The sequence below is a fragment of the Colias philodice genome, chromosome 29, assembly GCF_061535455.1.
Source record: "Colias philodice isolate Cphi_HAF_F1 chromosome 29, ilColPhil1 Martin Lab GWU primary, whole genome shotgun sequence".
In the NCBI taxonomy this organism is placed as follows: Eukaryota; Metazoa; Arthropoda; class Insecta; order Lepidoptera; family Pieridae; genus Colias; species Colias philodice.
The window spans coordinates 556,823-565,928 of record NC_143114.1 but is presented as its reverse complement, the minus strand read 5'-3'; the positions used below and the strand labels follow the sequence as shown (position 1 = coordinate 565,928).

Sequence of the window (9,106 nt, the reverse complement as noted above, 5' to 3'; positions counted from 1 at the left end):
CGGGTAAAAGTATAAATATTTAGGTACTACACCACGGTAATCTTTCCTAGTAGATATTGTATATACATAGTTAAAAAAATCCAGTTACATTTTTTTAACAGACTCATCGATAGTGTCACGTCTGTGCTGTTAGTCTATGAAAAATGGCGCGAAACGCAGAACGCGTGGTGATTTTTCGCAAAATGATAACAATATTAGTAAAATGCATGACTTACTCATAATAAGGAAACTTACTGGTGAAAAGTCACTCCTCGGGCTTTGTTTGTATTATGGGAACTGTTAAAACAATATCTAAGCAAACACGAAGGCATTTTGAACAGAGCAATAACACGTGTTGACGCGGCAAGCGGGGGGCACAGTCCGACACAGACTAAAGAGACTTGTGATTCTTACCTCTAGCTCGTGTTAAAGAGAGTGTAGTAGCGATCGCCTCTCTAGTACGTAGTACATTCTATCTCGAACATTCTATCTCGATGTTTTTGGAGCTCTTTTTTAGAGTATAAGTATTCTTTGTTTTGGAGGCTGGCCGCTGGAGCAGTAATCATCGTTTGAGTTTTTTTTCAAATAAATTCTTCGGATATCTTTAATTTATCGTATCTGTTAAAAGTGGTGATTTCTCCGATAAAGGTGAGTTATAACCTATGCTATTAATTACATATTTCATGAAAAAGTTTCCGTTTATTTTACGATTTCGTATCTTCCCGATTATCTCTGAAGCAAGTATTATTAATTTTAACTTTTGTAACGGTTCAATAATTTATATTTAAAAATGTTAATAATCTCTAAAACATTATCTGAAGTTTCTACCGTCATTTGTTTAATTATTATAACAGCTTAGTTACTAGCGGTCCGCCCCGGCTTCGCCCGTGGTACCTACATGTTTACGTTTTTTCATGAGAACCATCCTCGTTCTTCAAGGAATAGATTCCGCGCCGCACGCGATGTCAGAATTTTTATAAAGGAATTTTTTACACCTTGGGTTACATTATTGCATTTTCGGTAAAGATCTCTAAATTTTTTGAAAATGCAATATGGCCATCTTGCTCAGTGAAGATGCAGCTTTCTAATGGTGAAAGAATTTTTTCAAATCGGTCCAGTAGTTTATGCGTGAAAACCATACACATACATACATACAAACCTTTCCTCTTTACAATATTAGTATTAGATACGCACATTTCTCTTTGTACCACTTAATTTAGGATTCTATGTATTTTGTAAGTTATGCTAAGAAGTTATGTATTACACAATAAAACGCATATGTAATATTTATAACGTAACTTATTTTGAATTGTCTTGATATTTCAGATGGAAAATGCGGCTGAAAGTGAGTCGTCGATCGTTTCTAGAAGTTACCTATATCTATTTGATAATGGTTAAGGTTCTATTATACTAGCGAGTGACTAGCTGCTTGCCTCGGATCCATTGGTTGATAAGTTTTGTGTAAGTATTCAAATGTTTAACATTTATTATCCTAATGCTAGCAGTAGCAAACTAAACAAACTAAAAATCATTAAAATTAGTTTAATCGATACGTATAATAAATCTCAGGAACTACTGGGCCGATCTGAAAATTATTGAGGACGGCTATAGGCTATATATCATCAGGCTAAGACCAATGGGAGTGGAGCAATGCAGGTAAAGCCGCGGGGCATAGCTAGCCATAAAGTGGTGTAACTATAAAAACTTTTTTTTAATATTATAGAATACTAGCTTACCGGCCGCGGCTTCGCCCGCTTTGTCTAAAACCTAATAAATTATATACTAAAACCTTCCTCTTGAAGCACCTATCTATTAAAAAATACCGCATCAAAATCCGTTGCGTAGGTTTAAAGATTTAAGCATACAAAGGGACGTAGGGACAGAAAAAGCGACTTTGCTTCATACTATGTAGTGAAGATATGACAGTATTCAAATGCAATTATAATTCTAATAAGGATAAATTAACCCATTGAGCCCCGAGCGGCCCGATCTGATCTGGGGTGCAAGATGAGTGAAAAATGTCCCTTAGATTGATGTCCTCAGATACTCAGTTGTCACACACAAGTAATATGTACATAATGTATATTGTGTTGAATGTTTCAGATGGAGTTTGTTCCTGAGCAGAAACGGTTTGACGGTAGACATGACGTGATGTGATCATCAGACTTCTTGTGCTGGGAATGTCACTATGGCGGAGCTACAGGTAATAAATCTTGTTTTTATTTTGTAAAAACATCTTGTTTTCCTAACTTCACTATTACTACATATGAAATAATAATATACTAGCAATGCTCTGCGGGTTCACCTGCATAGATAGCGATATTGTGACAGTGAAAATTCTACTATAGATCTGACTATAGGTTTAATTTTTAATCACATGAAAATTTTAGTTTACCTAGTTTTCTTATCTATACTAATATTATAAAGCTGAAGAGTTTGTTTGTTTGTTTGAACGCTCTAATCTCGGGAACTACTGGTCCGATTTGAAAAATTCTTTCGGCGTTAGATAGCCCATTTATCGAGGAATGCTATAGGCTATATATCATCACGCTATGACCAACAGGAAAGGAACCACGGGGGTGAAACCGCGCGGAGCAGCTAGTTTTATTGATAAATTCCTTTCAGATTATTAGATACACAGCGTCATTTAATCAATAACCAAAACAGATTTTAATTTATATTCATAACACCATTTATGTAGAATGTTATATTAGTAAATTTAAAAATACTCTACAGGTTTTGAAAAATTTTTGACATCAAGTAGTTTCAGTCCGGTTGATTTGAATTGAACCTGATCAGTATAAATTGTTAAAAAAACAGAGATTCAATATTTTTATAGCAAAATTACTTGATGTTCTGGAGTTCCGACTCGGGATAGGCCAACATACAATAGTCCATGAGTAAAACATTCTTTACGCAAGTCAATCCTCCTTCCTCAGTCCTCACCTTCACCCCGTCCCGCACTACGCCTGCTCATTGTATTAAACAGTATTATTATTTTCTGTAGATTGACACTTTTAAAAATTCGTTATATCTTTTGAATGGAATATCCAATTTTTTTAATTTAAAAAGTATTTTGCTGGTATTGAAACAGTCTATAATAAAACATCATTTAATGGGATGAGGATTAATATATGTGTATGGATAACATGGTTTGATTACTGTCGGCACTTCTAATTACTTTAAAAACGTAAAAAAGTTGTTGTAACATATTAACTACTGAAGATGGACATATGGTATTGCGGACTTTCTTGTAGATATTGATCCATTCTATAATACCGTAGAAAATTTTTTTGTTCTATCTTCAATAGATTCCGCAGCGCACGCGATGACAGAATTTTTATTAAGGAATTTTTTACACCTTGGGTTACATTATTGCATTTTTGGTAAGGATCTCAATTTTTTTTGAAAATGCAATATAGCCTATGTTGCTCAGTGAAGATGCAGCTTTCTAATGGTGAAAGAATTTTTGAAATAGGTCCTGTAGTTTATACATGAAAACCATACATACAAAATTAAAAACTTTCCTCTTTATAATATCAGTATAGATTACTACTATTATAGATTACTATTATTATAGATTACTACATAGTACATTGGTACAGTGTTGACGCGTGAGCGTAGAATCAAGGGGTCCAGCCCCCCTAGTCAAGTGGCTTTCTGTTAACGTAGCGTTCAATAGAATAGACTACGAATGTATGAGATTGACGTAACCTGTATAGTCCGTTCGCGTTAAGAAAATAGTGAGTCATCAGTGCAACTGCAGGATGAGGGTGTATTCACAGTGGAGAAAAAGTACAAACATTTTTTTAAACATTAAATTATTATTATGATTTTAATGTGTTGGTATCCTTTTGTTCTTTAATAATTTTATAAACAGTATTTTCGGACACACCGCATGCACTTGCTGTTTTTATGACTATGCTCTGCACAGTTGCATTTAAATCACACAATTTAAAGTACTTATAAACATTGTAAATTATGCGTCTCTCTCCGCTATGGATTATTGATCCACTTTTATTCTTTCGAATTGGTGAAGTATTCATTTTCAAAATTTATTGTTGAACGAGTCACGCAAAATACACAACCGTTTTGTTCGAAGGTCAGATTTCAACTGGTCACTGTGAACTCGACTTTCTAATTTGGGGCGTGGCCAGGCCGGCGGACAACGATGACTCACTATTTTCTTAACGCGAACGGACTATAGATACGTTTATCTACAGCCTACGTCAATCTCATACATTCGTAGTCTATTCTATTGAACGCTACGCTAACAGAAAGCCACTTGACTAGGGGGGCTGGGCAGAGGCGGCTCGTGACAAAATTGTATGGGTGTTCACTTGAAATAAAACAACGAAAATACAATAGCGTTAGCAGGATAATTTATTACAAAAAAAAAATGAGCACCACATTATAAATCCATACTAATATTATAAATGCGAAAGTAACTCTGTCTGTCTGTCTGTTACTCAATCACTCCTAAACTACTGAACCAATTTGCATGAAATTTGGTATGGACATATTTTGATACCCGAGAAAGGACATAGGCTACCTTTTATTGCGAAATATGTACCACGGGCGAAGCCGGGGCGGACCTCTAGTAATATTATAAATGCGAAAGTGTGTTTATTCGTTTTAATGTGACATGGCCATGGGTAACTTTTGACAGCGGTGAAACGACTCATACTAATGCGAATTTAACATCAGGGGAATCCGCGGGCAAAGAAAAATATATGAATATTGTTTTCAATAAAAATGATGATGATGATATTGTTCATGAAATTAATAATAATTCCATAATTCCAGGGCCCTGGTGAAAGCGCCCATCGACCGGGCGAGTTTATACGTTCGCTAGCTATGCAGATACTGAGCCATTCTGCGCACGCGCGGCCTGTGGATAGAGAGCATAGCGTACGGGATGTGGGTGGGAATAGGTGGGTGGTTGGTAGTACTTTAATCAGTCGTAAAAATTTCCAATTTTAGGAAGATTACAAAAATGCTTTTAACAATAGTTAGGGAAATTTCGATTGACAGAAAAATTACGATAAGTCAGGAAAAAATTCTATAAATCAGGAAAATTTTAAATTTCCACAAGTCGGGAAAATTTCTATAAGCTGGAAAATTTCCATAAGAAAGGAAAATTTCTATACGCCAGGAAAATTTTCATAAGAAAGGAAAATTCATATACCTACGCCAGGAAAATTTGTATACGCCAGGAAAATTTCTTTAAAGAAGAAAAATGTTTATAAGCCACGAAAATTTCTATACGCCAGGAAAATTTCCATAAGTCGGGAAAATTTCTATACGCCAGGAAAATTTCCATAAGTCGGGAAAATTTCTATACGCCAGGAAAATTTCTATACGCTAGGAAAAATTCAATAAGTCAGGAAAATTTGTATAAGTCAGGAAATATTATATACGCCAGGAAAATTTCTATAAGCCAGGAAAATTTATATGCGTGAGGAAAATTTCTCTTTGCCGCAAAAATTTCTATAAGTCAGGAAAAATCCATAAGTCGGGAAAATTTCGATAAGACAGGAGAATTTCTATGCGTCAGGAAAATTTCAAGTGATAAATTATGATAAAATACGTATTTAAGGCGATAGAAACGATTCAACTATAAATTTATATTTAAACATGGTATGCATAATAAATAACCTTATATTTCGTGTTTCTCAGAAATATTGATAGATAAATAAAAAAAATTAATCAGAGATAATGTAAAAAGCAGTTTTAATCCTACTTAATATTATAAATGTGAAAGTTTGTGAGGATGTGTGTGTGTGTGTTTGTTACTCTTTCACGCAAATACTACTGAACCGATACTACTGAAGGTAACTTGGATTAACACATAGGGTAGCTTTTATCCCGGAAATCCCACGGGAACGGAAACTGTGCGGGTTTTCCTTTGAAAACGCGGGCGAAGCCGCGGGCGGACCTCTAGTCTATATATAAATTTGAAAAACAGGTTTCTGATAATTCATGGTATTTAGACCAGTCTGCCTTGCTATAAATACATTTTTCATCCACAGGACGTACTTCATATACAGATGGTTTCACATTCATAACAACCATAGTTGGATAGTGATAACTACCCATTGGATCGTCGTGGACATGCCATTCACACAGAGGAGCCAATGAGGGAGTGACCAGGAATAAATCTATTGCAGAAACATTTCTATTGGGATATCAAACAGTTGTTGCCTGACATTTAGAATACACATATCAAATTCATCAATAAGATTATATAAACTGTTACCTCTATTATTATTAGTCACACATGTGAAAAACGTGTTAAAATGTGATGTGCATTTAAATCACCCATGACAAGACACGGCTTAGGAGTTAAGTAAGACCTTTCTCATTTTGTTGGTGGCAAATCTGCTACTATTTGGAGGAGCATATACACAAAGAATGTGTAATTTACCTATAGATGTATCAATTGATATGCAAATGTTTTGAATGCTTTCATAAAAAGTTGTTTGTACAATATTGTATTTTAAATTTTTATGGGGGGCCAATTGGGGATGTAATAAAACCCGCCTTTTCTTAATTCAGCGGACTGTATTTCTTCTTAATAACGATGTACAATTTCTTCTTAATAACGACGTACAATATCTTCTTAATACTATTTACAATAGTGGTAGGTACGCTGAGCGACGACTGTTGACCGTGAGACTTCTTGCTTCTTGCTGTTGCTCAAGTGATGAGCTCTTGACTGTGCGGAGTGGTGTACGTTATGCGTAGCAGCAAGGGTCTTCACACACGCGGCCTCCGTTAGGAGGCTGCGTGGGGGATGCTGTTCAGGACGATTCGTCCTCTGCAGCAGGTGTATGGCGCCGCCCGCTAATACGGGCGGGTTAATGGGAGGACGAATCGCCCTGTTTGGGAACAAAAATATTTGTAGATTGGGGCACAGTATAGGAGACTGTGCCCGACTTTGTTAGTTTGACCCGTTTCGCATTATGCGTTGACTCGACCGACCTTGTTTTGTACGTTATGCGGTCAAAAGTCGTTACTCTTATACAAAACTACAGGGATTACTCCCGACGGTGGGTAAGACGCCGTACCCCGTAGGCTAGAGGTGCATTTTTACACAGTATACACCCGACGGTGGTAAAAGTGCCGCGTGCGTCTACCGAATGAATTACTACGTTATATTTTACTTTTACATAGACTCGATACAATAATAAAATGTAGCAAAAATAACAACGTACTATAAACTCTCTAATTACATATTAAAATAACACACAAAAACACTATAAAATGATAATCAAAAAACACACGAAGGAACTTTATACAATATAAAAATACTTAAGACAATTAAAGGTGGTGAAACTATTTACAAGGGATTAGGTTGTCGTCCGTAACAATTTTGTTTAATTGATATACCTACTTCATTATGCGTATTTAGTATTTACTGAGTGTTTATATATATATATATATATATATATATATATATCTATATATATATATATATATATATATATATATATAAGGTTATATGGTGTAAAATTAGGAATAATACTAGTACTTTTAAGCCAGGTTTCTTTCAATAATCAAATATCTATAATCTATATCACGCTCTGAGAGAAATGTTTTAATAGGGCTTTTTTGCTTTGTAAGCTTTGTATATTAAATTGTAAAATCTTTAAATATGTATCTGTGAGGGACTGTAATGCTCACATGTGGTGGAGGCTTCCACCTGCTGGGGTTGGTGAAAAAAGGAAGCCTGAATGTCGTTTATAATATAAGCATAATCACATATTATGCTGTATGAAGAGCTTTCTACCGCAGAGTCGTAGTTGTGTACTATGTAGTATCGCTGTATTGTGAATAGCACTCGGTATGTTGATGCTACTCAGCGCTTTCAGGAGTTGCGTCCAGCTTCTCCACTTCGATGCGAGGTCCTCGGGTAACTGTTCGGTGTAACGGACATAACTGTTTTTAACAACTCGCGTTTAGTGGATTTTTCTATGTCGAGCGCGCCCACTGGTAGTCTTGACATGTCGAGGGTGAATGTGAGCGTGTTAATAGCTGGTTTCCACATGATACCCAAAACTCGTTCTATTTTTGACTCGTCGTTGATGTCGACCGTCGTCATCGATGTGTTGGTTTCGCAGAGAGCTTCGATAACTTGCTGTGAGTTTGACGCCCATTGTCCTAGTTCGTAATGCGCTTGTTTATGTATATAACGAACTTGTTTAGCTAACTTGATCGCCTCTTCTGTTGTTTTGTAGCTATGGAGAATATTGTGGACTGTATGTAGGTTGATGAAAACTCAGTTTCTTCCTTGATAGCTTTTATTTCTCCAAACTTGATCTCGTCCTTACAATAAAATCTTACTATATTTAAACAATTTACAGGGATACAATGACATAGGTAGTTAAACAGCCGTGGGAAAAGATGTTGCGGGACGGAAGCACCCCCGCCGTCGCCTACGCGCGCGCCGTTGACTACTGGGTTTAGTTCCGGTTCCGCTCGTTCAACGCGAGCCGGACGCCTCGTTGTCTGGCCGCTCGTCGCTCCTCAACAGAGATAGTCGTCTACGTAGTTGTTATTCACAATTGCTGCCGCCGCTTCCGGATACTGTTGTTCGTATTTTGCGGCGTTTATGTTTTTTACGTAGATGGGGATGGCTGGCGAACACGTGGCTCCGAATATCAGCGACGTCATTCTGTATTCCTCCGGCTGCCGTTCGTAGCACACTTCATTGGTTGGTATATCGCGCAAGTGTTCATAACGGAGAAGCGAGTTCGGTATGGCTTGTTGATGAAGTTTTAGATTTTTCATCGTTCGCGCTTTCACCGTGTGTGTGATGTCTTCGTTGTTTCCTTTTAGTTGGATGGAAACTAATTTGCTGCTTTTCTCACTTTGTTTCATGTTCGCCCCGTGTATGCAAAGAGGCAATGTGGGGCCCTCTGCCCCGATTTGACGAGCGATTTCTTCGTCTATGGGAGATATAGTTGATCCCTCATCCAGTAGCGCATGAGTTTTGATCTCCCCCCGTGGACCAATCACGGTGACGGGACACATCTTCAATAACACGTTGCGTCGATGAGTAGTTGCGCGGTCCGCAACTGACATAACGGTTTCTTCCGCAGGTGTCGACGGCTCCTCCCTCGGT

General features: G+C 37.0%; 1 long non-coding RNA gene across 4 annotated transcripts; it reads left to right on the top strand.

Annotated features, from left to right (window-relative positions):
* Window positions 1-513: 513 nt before the first annotated feature.
* LOC149475678 (uncharacterized) lies at window positions 514-6,545 on the top strand. Of its 4 annotated transcripts, none has more exons than XR_016317952.1 (5): window positions 514-627; window positions 1,306-1,440; window positions 2,083-2,182; window positions 4,786-4,899; window positions 6,012-6,545. It is a non-coding gene; the product is annotated as an uncharacterized LOC149475678 (long non-coding RNA). The 4 variants fall into 4 exon arrangements; XR_016317949.1 differs by having other exon boundaries at window positions 4,786-4,913; XR_016317950.1 differs by lacking the exon at window positions 514-627 and adding an exon at window positions 850-999 and having other exon boundaries at window positions 4,786-4,913.
* Window positions 6,546-9,106: the final 2,561 nt, after the last annotated feature.